General features: G+C 31.6%; 1 protein-coding gene across 1 annotated transcript in view; it reads right to left on the bottom strand.

Moving 5' to 3' along the window:
* LOC105332606 (transcription factor GATA-4) overlaps positions 1-10,819 on the bottom strand; it is a 30,775-nt gene extending 19,956 nt beyond the window's left edge. Inside the window, exons 1-2 of the mRNA XM_034477188.2 lie at positions 10,675-10,819; positions 937-1,342 (exon numbers count right to left, since the gene is read on the bottom strand). The gene's annotated coding sequence lies outside the window, so the exon portion shown is untranslated. The remainder of the gene's footprint in view (positions 1-936; positions 1,343-10,674) is intronic.
* Positions 10,820-14,136: the final 3,317 nt, after the last annotated feature.

Genomic DNA, 14,136 nt, shown 5'->3' on the forward strand with positions numbered 1-14,136 from the left:
TACGAGAAGGCATTTCAAAAATAAAAAATCTTCAATTTTTTTTCAATTTTTTCCTTAAATTTTTTATTTCGTGTAAATGATAGGGAAATATAGCAAGTAAAAAATGATACGAAGTCGTTGGATTGAACACGAGAAATATTCAACGTATATATATTCAAGTGTTGTTGCCTGCCTTTTCGGCTGAGAAATTAATTAGAAGAGCAGGTGCTTTAAATTGGGAAACATTGGACGTGAGAAACCGAAGAGATCCCAAGCAAGCCACAAACGAAGAATCGCTTGTAGATGGAGAGATGGGTTGATAAATAAATTTGATTAAAGAAAAGCGCGTGAAATATTGCACGGTTAAAAAAAACAATAATTCACACAAAATGTGATATTATTCAATCAATTGAAGGTACAAACTTGACTTCAACAAGCCGTATGCACATGTATAGATAAATTATCAAGTAAGAATATGGATAAATATTATTAAAAAAAAAATAAATGAAAAGTTTATTCAAAATAAATAAACGTAAATATTTTTTAAAAATTCAATTGTCCATCTTTTTACATGTAACTACATGCCTCTCATCTAATGAAAGAAAGCAAGCATGCAGTTGGAAATTAAGATGGACATTTGAACTATCAGAAAAGAAAACAATATTATCAACCAAATTTCATATTCAGAAACGTTCATGTAGCATGTAAAAGAAACTCAATCTAGGTATAGACATCATTATATGCAGGACTTAACTTTCATATCAATTTAATGTTATTTACTTTTTTGGCTTCATTCCTTCTTCCTTTTAAAATAATATTGTTTTAAAATATTTTTAAGAAGGACTGAACAGAAAAAAACCGTTTCATATAAGTTACAGTAACAATATATATGATGATATAATAAGATTAGAAAACAAAAGGCCATTAACGTAGTGAGAAAGATAGCAATATCATTACCTTCTCCGATGCTCACTCGTCTATCGTCTATCCTACCCAAAGATACTCTTATTTTTTTCAGTAGAACTTCTAATTGGTCAAGATAGGGAAAGAATGGCCGGTGGAACGACAATTTATCGTTTCTGGAGTCGCCGGTGGAAGCATGGCCCGAATTATCTTGGTTCACATGTCAGATATAGTGTCAACACGGCAAAAGTTGGACTTTTTCTTTGGTCTATAGGTTTGACTTTTATTGCTCTGTAGGTTTTTCATTCATTTCTTTATCTGCCTCACTTTGTTCGTGTACAAGATAAGTTCTGCAAAACCAAACAGTCTCCGATATGATTACGTCACGCTATTGGCCCAGTATCAGGTAGTTGGTTAGTTTTGGCCCGGCACCTGCCCCGGTTCAGCTTTCTCTAGTTTTCTGGAAAGATACTAGTTCGTAGATATGGAGCCATCTTGATACTCACTGTCTTTATACATGTACATTGCAATATCCGACAGACTGTCAATGACATTTTCAAACACCTTGCTAATTTGTCTGCCAAACAATGTTCTTAGAAAACGTTTCAAAGTATAACTTTCATATATACAATATATATTATAAAATACTGTGCACATGCTATGCCTTATGTCATTTTAATCATCTAAAACACATTTTCTCACAACACAATTTGATGTTGGTGTACTACTTCCGTTACACAGATGAGATATACTTGGTTTTAATTCAAACAACAAAAGTCGGACTTTTCAATGAATGTAATGACATTCTAAAACTACATGTAACTTGCAGTAAAAATTATAGGTATAGGAGAATATATAAAGAAATGAAAAGATACAATATATAATGAATGTGGGTGGAAGATTGTGGTAAACAAGTACCACAGCCCAGTAATTACAAGTTGATACGATAAAGTGAACTTGATCCTTTGAGAGTGTCTGACTTCACAGCTATAATTAGTTATTAACAGAGTATGAATTATCTTAGATATTTTAACATTATCTCGGCCGATAAATAAATATACATGCCCATGCATTTTCAAAATCTAATCATAACTTGTTACATGTACGTGACAAACAAAACGGAGATTCATGAAGATTTAATATTCGGTTGGAAAATTTACTTAGTGTAAAATGTAAAGAAAAAAATGCTTGCGTCTTAAAATTATTTTTTATTTCAAATTATTATCGCACGCAGGGAAATCTGGTTTCACAGAATTGTTTTCTTTATCAATAATGAAGCTTTTAGAACTAAACAATTTTTTAGAACTCTTTCATAAGCGATCTTTAAAGAAAATACAAAATACATTGAAAGTGCATTAATTTTTGCCTTTAGTTAAACATTATTTGAAAATACATTTTAGAACTTATTTTGCCCCGTGGTGTTTTTTCGTTATCAAGTTATTGAAACCTTTTCAAAATAAGATTATCTCAAAGACGACATACTTCAAACAGTGTGATGTGTTTTTTGTTCTAAATTTGAGTTAAAAAGAATTTTCATTAGCTTATCTGAACCTTTTTTTTTACTGTTTATTGAAAACGTTTTATGCATGCAATATACTTCTTAGCTTACAGAGAATATCTGTTTATAAATCATATTGTTAAAAGGTTGGTTTTTAATTTCGAAGATCGTGTTCATAAAAATTTTTGAAAAGTATCATTTGCTATAAATTTATACTTTTTCCCTCTCTGAGAAGAATGAAAATTACCACTGTACATAGACGCAGAAATCCCGCTTAAAATCTCGCATTTCATATAACATGCATTTGTGCTATAAGTTTCACTTAATGCTACAAAATATAACAGTTGTTAGCTTTTTGATACGAATTTTTGTCAAAATGATTTGGCCTATTTCTTTTCTTTTTTTAACCCATTCTATAATTTTTAAAATCATGACACATCATTTGGTTATGCTAACGTTTAATTTTGAATTACTAGTAACTGCCAACAAGTCATATGCATTACCAACAAAGAAATTTTCTGATCTTGATAATTTATTTCTACAGTATTATACTAATGAGCTCGCTCCAAAAAATTCAAAAAGATTTAGAAAAAAGCTATTTCATGAAAAAAGCAATGTACTTAATTGCAACACATGACATGATATTTGACGATTTTGTTTTAAAGACTATATATTTTACATATACATGTACCTTGAAGTATCATCAATAAATGCAAACCAATTATGTGTATCAAATGAGTTTATATTTTACTTTCATTATTTCTTTTTCAAGTAACCAAATATACCTATGTAATAAACGTTTTTCATATAAATTATTTATTAAAAAATTTTGTTAATCGAAAAACATTTTCTTTGGCTTACTTGGTTTTGAAATTTTAAAGTTCAACGAATGATATGTATTGATAAAATTCTTTCAAGCGCACTTTTAAATCCCAGTAAAAGAAAATATATGCCATTTCAAATGAATTAAGACTTCCATTAAAAATTATAAAAATTAAAAATTCCACTAACTTTCAAAAATCAACCAATTAAAAAACCTTTCATATTTAACATTGTTGTTTTTAACAAAATAAAGTTCGTTCATTGGCAAAGATTGTATGCATGTTGTTACGTTTAGGCCCGTAGGCCTCATAGCTTGATGTAAGTATTACTAGACCTGAACCTGTGTTTGATACCTGAAATGTTACAATTAGAGTAAAACTCATTTAGTTCTAACACGGATATACGTGAAGCAAAATTGGAAAACTAGTTTGTTTGTTGGCCATCATCATTAACCTCCTCCTCCTCCTCTTCATCATCATCATCACAACACTTGTCGTTTATTTGGACTAAAATGTTCATGCTACATATTTGGCGATAACTTTAAAAAAGGAAAGCAAGCAGATAAAAATGATCGCTCGATAGAGTCTTGAAATACCTCTGCAGATGTGAAACAGAACTAGGGCACTAATGGGACAGGTGGAAAGTGTTATGTCTACATTTTCAAATAATACATCTGTCCATCGTCACGGAGCAAGCCGCCATCTTATCTAAACTGCTGGACATAGGTGGCGCTCACTGACAACAATGCGTTAGTTATAGAGAGAAGCATGCTCGATTCTATGAAATATGACGACGATATGTTCTGTTATCAATTTCAGACATCACTGGATATCCAGGGGTTATCTGTGAGCAGTAATTCTTGTTTCTTGTTTTCGTAAAAGAAGTGAAAGAATTTATCTGGTTAGGATAAACTCTCTCGATATCGCACGATACTGTATCTTTGGAGAAGATATTGCGAAAACGCATTATTTACGGTAAACAGAGTGACAGTTTATACTTTATATATCTCAGGACGGGTTGCAGATATTCTGTTACCGGCCCTATAGCCCCGTATTATCAGGGAGGCATTTGAAAATGAAATATACAATGTTGTATACCTTGAATAGTTTTGAATTTATTGCACTTAATTAACAAAAAAAGATAGTTTTTTGGTCCCCATCAAGTCTGTCCGCCCCTCACGATAGCTATCGATCATCAAATTAAGTCTGAAATTTGTCTTTCTTAATCGGGAGATTCTATATTGGCCTGTCATGGTTTCATCTGCTGATGATGTTTTATAATAACTAAAAAACGCTGTATATTAATATTTCTTATCATAGCGGATGACGGCCACTGAAGCTTTTGGGATGATACGAATTTATATACGATGACAAAAATGCAGATATGTTATTTTTTTTTTATTTTTTCTACAAGAGGGATATGAATGAGGAAATCTCTGATTTATAATGGAAAGTCAACCTTGCGAGAAGACAACGTGATAATTTGTGGACTTCCAAGATTTTGCATTCTGAGATTGTACGTAAACTAGCGAAGTGTGGCGTAAAATGATAGTGCTCCAATTATCCAGCAAAACAGAGTTAAATCCTAATGAGCAGATTAGATAAGTCCGCCCGACGAAATAGTCCCTAGATAAATCAGGTATATCTGAATTTCAAACGAAATTCTTTAAGAATGCGCAAATACAGCGAGTTAGAATGAATTTGATGACATAAGGCTTCGACGTTAATGGGGGTTTGGTTTCTTTTATATTTTAAGGTTCTATAGTGCTTCATGATAACAGCAAATAAAACATTATTTGTAATTGTGTACTACGATTTTGTCAAAAAAGATATTAATCCGAAAATTTTATTTCCAGAATAATTTCGTAAATTTAAAAGATTTATATTTATAATGCGGAGTGAAACAGCAGAAAATCGTTTTAAGTTGATCTAAAGTTAACATACAAAATCCACCAAGTCCTAAATGATTTTGTTCACACGGGGATTTATACGACAAAGAGTATAAAGTTATACCAGAACGCACACGTGCATGCACATGTTAACATTATTTCACAAACCTGGGATATTTTGCCATGCAGATATAAAGCTACCAGAAATACTCAAATGCAAAATATGTAGGATATTCAAAACACTACTGTGTATCTGAATTCATTTTGACAGATGAATACCTCTGGTATTTAAGTAAACTCATCCATGATAAAAACAACAACAAAAATCAAACACACAAACAAACCACAAAATACAAATAAACAAAAAATTTTTTTAAAAAAACACACAAAAAACCCCACTAAACCTCAAAAGATACAAAACACTTAATTAAAAAAACCCCCAAAGAAATGGCTAAAATAGTAAGAGTCCGAAACGTCCTTTAAAATTCTGTGCTAGTAACGTCAAAATTCTAGAACAAAGACAAAAACTACTAATTGCAGTAAACATTCTTTGATTAAAAAAAAGCCTTAAAGATCGGGTGGTTCCATTTTACTACAACATATTCTAAACATTACCCAAAAATTGACAAGTATATTAAAAAAAAAAACTTGGACGCCACATCTAATGATATACTTCCTTTTCATTTATCATTTTGATATCGTTATCATTTATAATATTTGCATTGTTCCTGCATTGTCACTCAGATAATGACATATTAATATCACCTGATGTAAGGGTACTGTATTTTTCAACCTCAGTCATATTAATACAAAGTGATTGCTGTAGCGTAAACTAAGAAGTCATTTAATTTTCGATTTTAACAGAGTGCGGTTTAATTTAAAAGTTAAACAAACAAAACCCACACATTTGAAACATTGGTTATTAAGGAGGTTAATATGACGTGACACGGGGCAGCCATTACTGTGACATGGCGGGTCTGGACAGCCTCCTTAATGGTCTGCTTTTATTAATCGCCAATTCCTAAATCACGCCTTATCTCGAATCTGCTCCATTGTTTGCGGCGTGAGAAGAAAACGATCATATATCCAGAAATTATAGTTTCATAAATTAAGACCGATTACCGAGTTTTTATAGCTTAATCAAGCGTCTGATTAGCTTTCCTTCATGTCACGGTGATTTTGCTCGGGCTCTGGATTTCGTCTCAAGAACCATGTAAAGCCACACACGGGTTACGCGGCCGCTGTTACACATTTCAAGTTTTTTTTTTACTCTCTTTCACAACAGACATCCTCCTAATGTTACGCCCCATTTCAAATGCTTTCATTCAGCTTCATGTCTTGACCCGGGGTTTCATCTGCTTTTTGTTTTAGTTATCAAAGTGAATTTCTTCTTTAAACTAGGTTTCCGATGCATTTGTAGACATCTTCAGCAAGAATACAAGTACAAATGCTGGCTTATTGTTCAAAAGAGTGGGGTGTTTAATTCTGTTCGTAAAAAGAAATTATTAGGAATTTAATACGATTGATATACAAAAAATGCATTGATGAAAAATAAACAAATACAATCTAATGACATTTTATGCAATATATCTAATTTTATTTAAAGCTGCTTGGTCCGATTTTTTTGTAATTACAGTATCAAATTTTTTTTCATACAAATCATTTATCTTAGAAAGTTATGGACTTTCTCCTATTTACACCTGCAGAATCAGTCTCCTTTCAAGGTTAGAAATATTCAAAGTAAATAAAAATAATTTCTCTTTGGGCAAACGTTTAAAAGCGTGCATAAAATTTGATATAAAATCGGACCAAGCAGCTTTAAGATCGACACCACAGAAAAGGGTTGTAATTTTTGTGATTGTATAACAATATATCTATATATAAATCTGCGAATTATTTTTTCACAGGGATAACGGACTTCATCGCTAGCAATTAATACATCACTCGCGTGGTTTTTGGGAGAGAAAAGACCTTAAAAGCCTAAAATGAACTTCCTGACTGTGAATTTTGTCCCCCCTGATAAGATAAGCCGGGTAAACATTGCGGCCCTCCGAATCAAAGGGCAGGCCCACAGGAGGGCCGTTCGGAGCTGTGTAGATAAGTACTTCGGGTCCAAGTTTAGAGTTGACATCCACTGTGGTCTCAGAGGTTGGCATCCCAGTGACCAAGTGGGATGGGATGCAAAAGTTCACGATCTGGTCAAAACATAGTCATGGATGACATATACAAGGAAACACATTGCATATTTATCTCCATCTTCGCAACTGATATCTTCTTTATGTTAGCATTGTATATACATTTATCTGTACTATAATCTGTCCAGGAAATACATAATTGAGTGTTGTAAAGTCAATGTAAATTTACACTTTGATTATTCTTTTTTTTTTTATCATTTACCCCTCTCTAGTTCTTTTATCATATAATTATCCTCTTTGTTCTTTTATTTTTTTTTATTGAACTTAATCTCCAAGAATTATCCATCTGCGTTATTCATAAGATTACACAAATCTGACAAAAATATGCTACATATTTATGCTTAAAACCCATCTACCGTTATTTTCATATAAAATTAAAAAAGGGCATAATGCAAGTTACACAATGCTACATTAAATATTTTAATGAGAGAGAGAAAAGAGAGAGAGAGAGAGAGAGAGATGCGTCATTTCTTCAATCAGTTGATGCACACTTTCTGTAAAACGTACTATGATTTTTTTATTAGACTCTGAATCTTCATGGTAATAAAAACCTTTATATTGCATCGTATCAATGCTAGGTACATGATACGACAGAGATCGAATAAAAATACAGCTTGTATAAATCATGTCTTTTGAAGCCACCAGAGTCTAAAGAGGTCCACCCATGTTGGATCTGGTTTCCCCATCAACCATTTCTAACTTTTTTTATTTATTGTTTTTATTTAGAGTTTTAGCGAAGGAAAACGATGTAAGTAAAAAACCTTCATATTTAGTTTAAAAACTTGGAAAATATGTGGAAAAAATGGGTACAGTATTAGGTTCATTTAAGTATCATTAGACCATTTAAAATTTTTCAGAAAAAAAATTTAAAACGCTGTTTTTATTTGATATAATTCAATTATGATAACTTGTACATTGACATTGGACATAACTTACTTCTCCTTTAAATATCAACACGCCTAAAACACTTGTGATATATATAAGTTTAATATAAGGATATAGATTTTATTTATTCTTTCTCTTCAAACTCTGAAATTCTATTTTACAGAATATTTTTTAAACCCACTTTCTACAGAACTTTTTTTTTTTTACATACATTTGCTTAATTTGCAGTTATAATCAATGAATAAAACTTATATTTGGTAGTCATACTAAGTGCGTAAAAAATTTGGAGTTTGCGCTTGTAAAATCAAAACAACAACCTATAATTTAAGCCTATCCTCTTTGATTGCAGGATCAAAAGTCCTTAAATATGGATTTCATATGCTGTTGTTTTCATAACAAATTATTACAACCTACATGATAAGGCGTATTTATGAAGTAAAATATTATTCGATTATATTAGAAAATCTTTAGTTGTATAATGCACGAAAATCCATGTCAAAGTTTATTGCTTGTCATATAATCCCAAGAAATATGAAATATGAAATTTGCTAGTTAATGAATTAGTTTGAATAATCAAACTGTGTAAAATTGAATGGATTGGTAAAATATTTCATCCAAAATTCAGAAATATTTCAATATAATCCTAGGTCATTTTCATATCAGATTCATAAGATTATTACAAAATTAGTAATTTATAACTTCTTGCTGATCGATGCATTATATGCATAATAATTTTAAAAACAGATGAAATTGACAAAGCATAGAATATTAATTGTTTAACACAAATATTGTGTACAAAAAGGGTGTAAATGAATAATTATTATACCTTTATCGTTCAATTTCCTTTTTTAAGTTTGAATCCAGGTTTTGTTTATTTTTCACTGTTGTTGGTTTTTTGTTTTGTTTTTTGTTTATGTTACTTCTTGGGTTTTATGTTAATTTTTTATAAATCACATCTGTATATCATTTGAATTTAAATATTTTACAACAAATTCTTCGAACTGTGACGTTCTACTCAAATTGCCGCTGATTCAGCTGACGACGGCAAACCATCGCGATGAAAAGTTTTAAAAAAACCCTTTTTTTCATCCTTAGCGATAACTTGTCTCAATGTCGTATTATTGAAATTAATTACACCTCTCGCGCGGATGGATAAGATAAAAACAAAGTTCCTTTACAAAGCACAAGCAAGAGCCCCCGCGACCCTATCTCCTCCTCACAGATAGGACCAGTATATCATCATCATTTGTGGTCTTTCGCAGTCAATAATGATAATATGGATAAACTGTTCTGAGATAGGAACTCTTCAACACGAGGAAATCAGATACCTACTATCAATGGTGTCCAAATGTTAGCTTATACATATTCCTCTCTATTGATACTTGAGTTAAACTTTGATTAGATAAATAAAACTCTTTCGTATTGAATTCTGAATTTATTCTCTATTTAATTACAGTATATTGGAAGAGTTGCGTTTGCATTAATAAATTCTGTAACCGAAAAGAAATATCTATTTATTTATTTTTTTTTTGGTCAAGCAGCAGGTTTCCGTATCAGATAATCGTACTATCGGTCCAATTTTAATTGCATTATTGAATATTTAATTTACATTGTTCGGACAAAAGTTGCTCTTTGAAATTCTGTATTCATTTGAATACCCCCTGATCATAACATAACCCCCCACATTCATCAAAATGCCCTACCCTTTTTAACCCATAAGAACCTAAATGTAAATCTAATACACCGTTATTCAACATTTGAAGACACGGATTTCCTAAATCGGTTGAATTATGAGAGGCCAGCCGTGATTAATTTATAACAAATAGGCAAAGTTTGAGATGGGTTTCCATTATCACTCAATGACCTGCTAACTGTCCACGACAACAAAGACCTCGTGATAACACAGATTACTCGGTAGTCCAATAAAGGAATGCAATGAGTTTTATCAATCTAATGAAATTTGATAGGTAATATCTAGGTGAATCTGTACCATTAAAAATCTTTAATATTTCTCCTTATGACGATTTACGTGTGTTTGTTACCGTGATGGGTTTTTGCTTTTATTATGGTTCCTGTTATGGTTTTGCAAACACCTAATACATATATAATAGAGAGAGAGAGAGAGAGAGAGAGAGAGAGAGAGAGAGAGAGAGAGAGGCTGTGCTGCAGTGGATGGTAATCACTGAATCTGCGGTATGAAAATATTTTTGGAGAATAATTCCTTTACAAAGAGACTGATTTTTGTCCCACCATTCAGTTTCCTCTTAAGCCGTTTTTGGTTATTTGGTCAATTTTGGCGATCCTTCTTCTGAATGCTGGAGACAAACAACCGCACCAAACATTGAATAAACAATCCTTATCTTCAAAGGTTAAACTGTGTTAGAGTCCTCTTATGTAACTCACAGATAACTAAAGCAAGCAGGGGCACCAACTAACCACAGGGAGGAAACGAATATTTCAGACGCCTAGAACGGGGACCAGAGTGAAATATTTTGTGTACAAACCATGACTTGGTCAACGAACTCGCATAGTTGGGCGACCGGGTCCGGTGGCATTGGGTCTCTTTCATCACCTTAATCGTAGATCTGGCCAATATTGCGGGATAATTGCAAAGCTTCCTCCATGGCCCTTGCTACGTCTGATTCACATCGGAAGTTATTATCCCCCCTTGTGAACATTCTTTGGTAGCCGAACAGTGCTTACGGACGTTATTGCTGGATCTGTAAAATATATTTTGATAAATTGTATCGCACTCATAACCACATCGTTTAGGTAAATTGTTTGATTGAAATGAAGAGGTAACTCAAATAAAGGAGTGTTTTGATTTACCCAAAGCAAGTCTTTTGCGCTTACTAGGATGAAAATCATTAGAAAAATATTTGTTTACTTTGAAATTAATTAGCTTTAAACATTTTATTAAGGAAATATTTAACTAAAATTACTCATGTACAAATTATTGAAATAAATTCTTTATTCTTTCACATGTACACTGTAATTGCTTTTTGTCGACTTGTAAAAGCCCATTTGTCTTAAACACTATTACGTTGATAAAGAATTCTCATAAAATAGATCTATAAAGAGATATAAGACAGACTTTTTTGCAAAATCCATGTTCATTTGTCTCAAATAGATATCTTATAAGTATGCATATCATAAAAAGTACGATAAGGTTAAAACTACAACATGTGTAAACATGTATTCACATACAATTACATACAATACAATTATCGATCAGGCTTAGACATGTACTGTGTATGCTAGTATTCAAATATGATTTTACACGTTGTTGTTTTTTTTTTTGGGGGGGGGGGTGGCATTTGAAAACCACAGTATATGATGGAGTTTTCCTAAAAAGAGATTAATTCGATAAAATATATAACAAACTTTTCATTTACCGGTATATATATAAAAAAGAGTTCCATCTAAAATTTTGTCAAATAGTTAAGAGACAATATGTGTTAAGATGTGTGTTTTATTTGTAAAAATCCTAAAAGGAAGTTTCAGATTTTGCAAACTAGTGTTGTGATAGCCGACATCCACTGATTACCGCCAAAAATTAAAGGTTTTTTTTAACACGTATCTAATTTATTTGTTTGTATTATATCCATCTGACCTTTGCAACAAAATGATTTCTTTTGAGTGAATATGCACTGATTGGTTCAGTAGAACAACTTTAATTGGTTGATAGTTTTGGTCATTCAAATTGCAATTTTTCTATCATTATAAAAACTTCGCAAATAAACGTTTGTAAATACTACATAATTTAAATGAAACGGTGGTTTATATAGCTATTTTTAATACAATATACTTTCATTCGGCTTCACAACTAGTCCCCCTCCACTTCTTACAAGTTAAGTCGTATACACATTCATGGGTGGGTAACAATATGGCAAACTGAATAGAGAATTTCAGAATGAATGATAAAGAAACTATTTCCTATAATTTTTTTATTATAAAATTATTTATTATGCACTGCAAATGGCCCCGGGATGTTATCAAAATCATTTCAATCTCTGATTGCATGTGATAAAGAAACGAAGCAATCAAGGTTAAAGTCATATTTTGTCGACTTGTTATCAAGAAAACCCCGTCGGATACTACGAAACATTCGAAACAGTCTCTCCCAAGTTTGGGTTTTCCTATTGGATAAAAAAGTTATTTCAATTTATTTCTTCTGTATCAATTAAGATGTCATCCAGTGTGGAGCAGACATTTATCAATGCATGTCAATTTGTTTCACAGCTTCAGACTACACACCGACATGGATTCCGCCTGTAAAAGACTAAGGTCAAGTACAATCAAGAACTGTCCCACTCCAATATGGCGCCAGACGAAATCGAGGCACCGCGGGTGCGCTGCTTCAGATTGACAATTTACGCAAGGAAATGGTGTCAAAGTACTCCTATTTACTGATATCAATTGCATTGTTGTCTTGGTTTTCTGTTTATCACAACACAATTGTTACTGCGATACACTCAAATTCAAGTGTACAGAGCGTTACTGAGCGCTCATTCCAGCCTCGTTTTGATTTTTGTCATTGGTGTTTCTAAAACGGAAATGGTAACATTAGTACTCCATTGAGATAAGAAGAAATATATTTCATTGAATCGGTTGTTTGTTTTTCAATTATCATGATATCAAATTTGAAGATATCTTATTATTTATATTTAAACTATTTACTTATCAGAAACAAGTTCTGGCAGGTATCATTTCCAAAAATATCAAATCCTATACTTCAAATGGTTCATTCTTTTAACTGTTACAAATACAGTGTTCAAATATATCATTTTCTCTCTAAAATTTAATCAATCTTGTATGTTAAATACATAGAGACATATACAAGACTACAAGAGTCTGTAGCATGTATCGATGTTTTTATCAAAATAGAAATTAGGCCCATATTAAATATAAAGTACTGTGGATTTCATTGGATGTTGTTTAATGTCCTGTCGAGATTTTTTTCATGTTGAGTCGTTACTAATGCCGATGAGATGCATCAAATTTAGACCCACATGTATACATTTAAGCACGTCTTTCCATTAACCGAGTATCGTGCCATAGCCTACCGAAACTTTGGACCAAGGTCTTGGTCAAAATGCCACGACTTTCACTTCTCTGTTTTCAAATCGTGTGTTTGCCGTATTATGTAAAATATGTCTCATTTGATATAGCAAACTTAAAGATTTGTAAGGAATAATTTTACTTTAGTCAAATCCAAACATTCCAGAAAGATAATTGCAACTACAAAATTGTTTTCTTTCAAATTTAATTTGATTTTTATGCATGTATATCCTATTACAAGGTAATGTACCATGCTAATATTGTGTCAGATTATATAATGGTTGTTAAGATATTTGAAGAAAAAACTTTTCTGTGTTGTTGGCATGATTTGTATTCCACAGTTTTCACCGTGTTATAAATCTTGTGGAAGTGAAAATGGATTAGAATAGATTAAGCAGTTCGCACGAGCCTCCATTCAGTGTCATTCCACAGAAACAAAGTCATCTATTCCTCTATAAATGAAAAACAATTCTACTTATTTTACTTTTTAAAGAATAATTTCATTTTTTAAAATATTGTTCATATTTCTTTTTCTACTTGTATCACAACCTATTTTGCACTTTAAATATTTCTTTAATTAAGAAATCAGGAGTACCTAAAAAGGACAAGTATTGCTAAATATGCAATGCTCTTAGAATAATTTTTATATATATGAACGTCGGGAAGTTTTGTCTACATCCATTGGAGTCAATATAATTTGCTTAATTTATTTCCATATATATTGTTGCTAAAACAAGAGTTATCGGCCCTTTATAAAATAAAATACGGTTTATAATTTTTCTTAATTTATTTTAAAGAGGATTCAAAAGATATTTTTACGTTTAAGTTCAAAATCTAAAAAAATTAAAATTTTATTCATTGATGTTGTTGCAAATTGCATCGTATCGATGTGAATTCTTCAAGTT

Source organism: Magallana gigas, chromosome 5 (genome assembly GCF_963853765.1).
Source record: "Magallana gigas chromosome 5, xbMagGiga1.1, whole genome shotgun sequence".
NCBI lineage: Eukaryota > Metazoa > Mollusca > Bivalvia > Ostreida > Ostreidae > Magallana > Magallana gigas.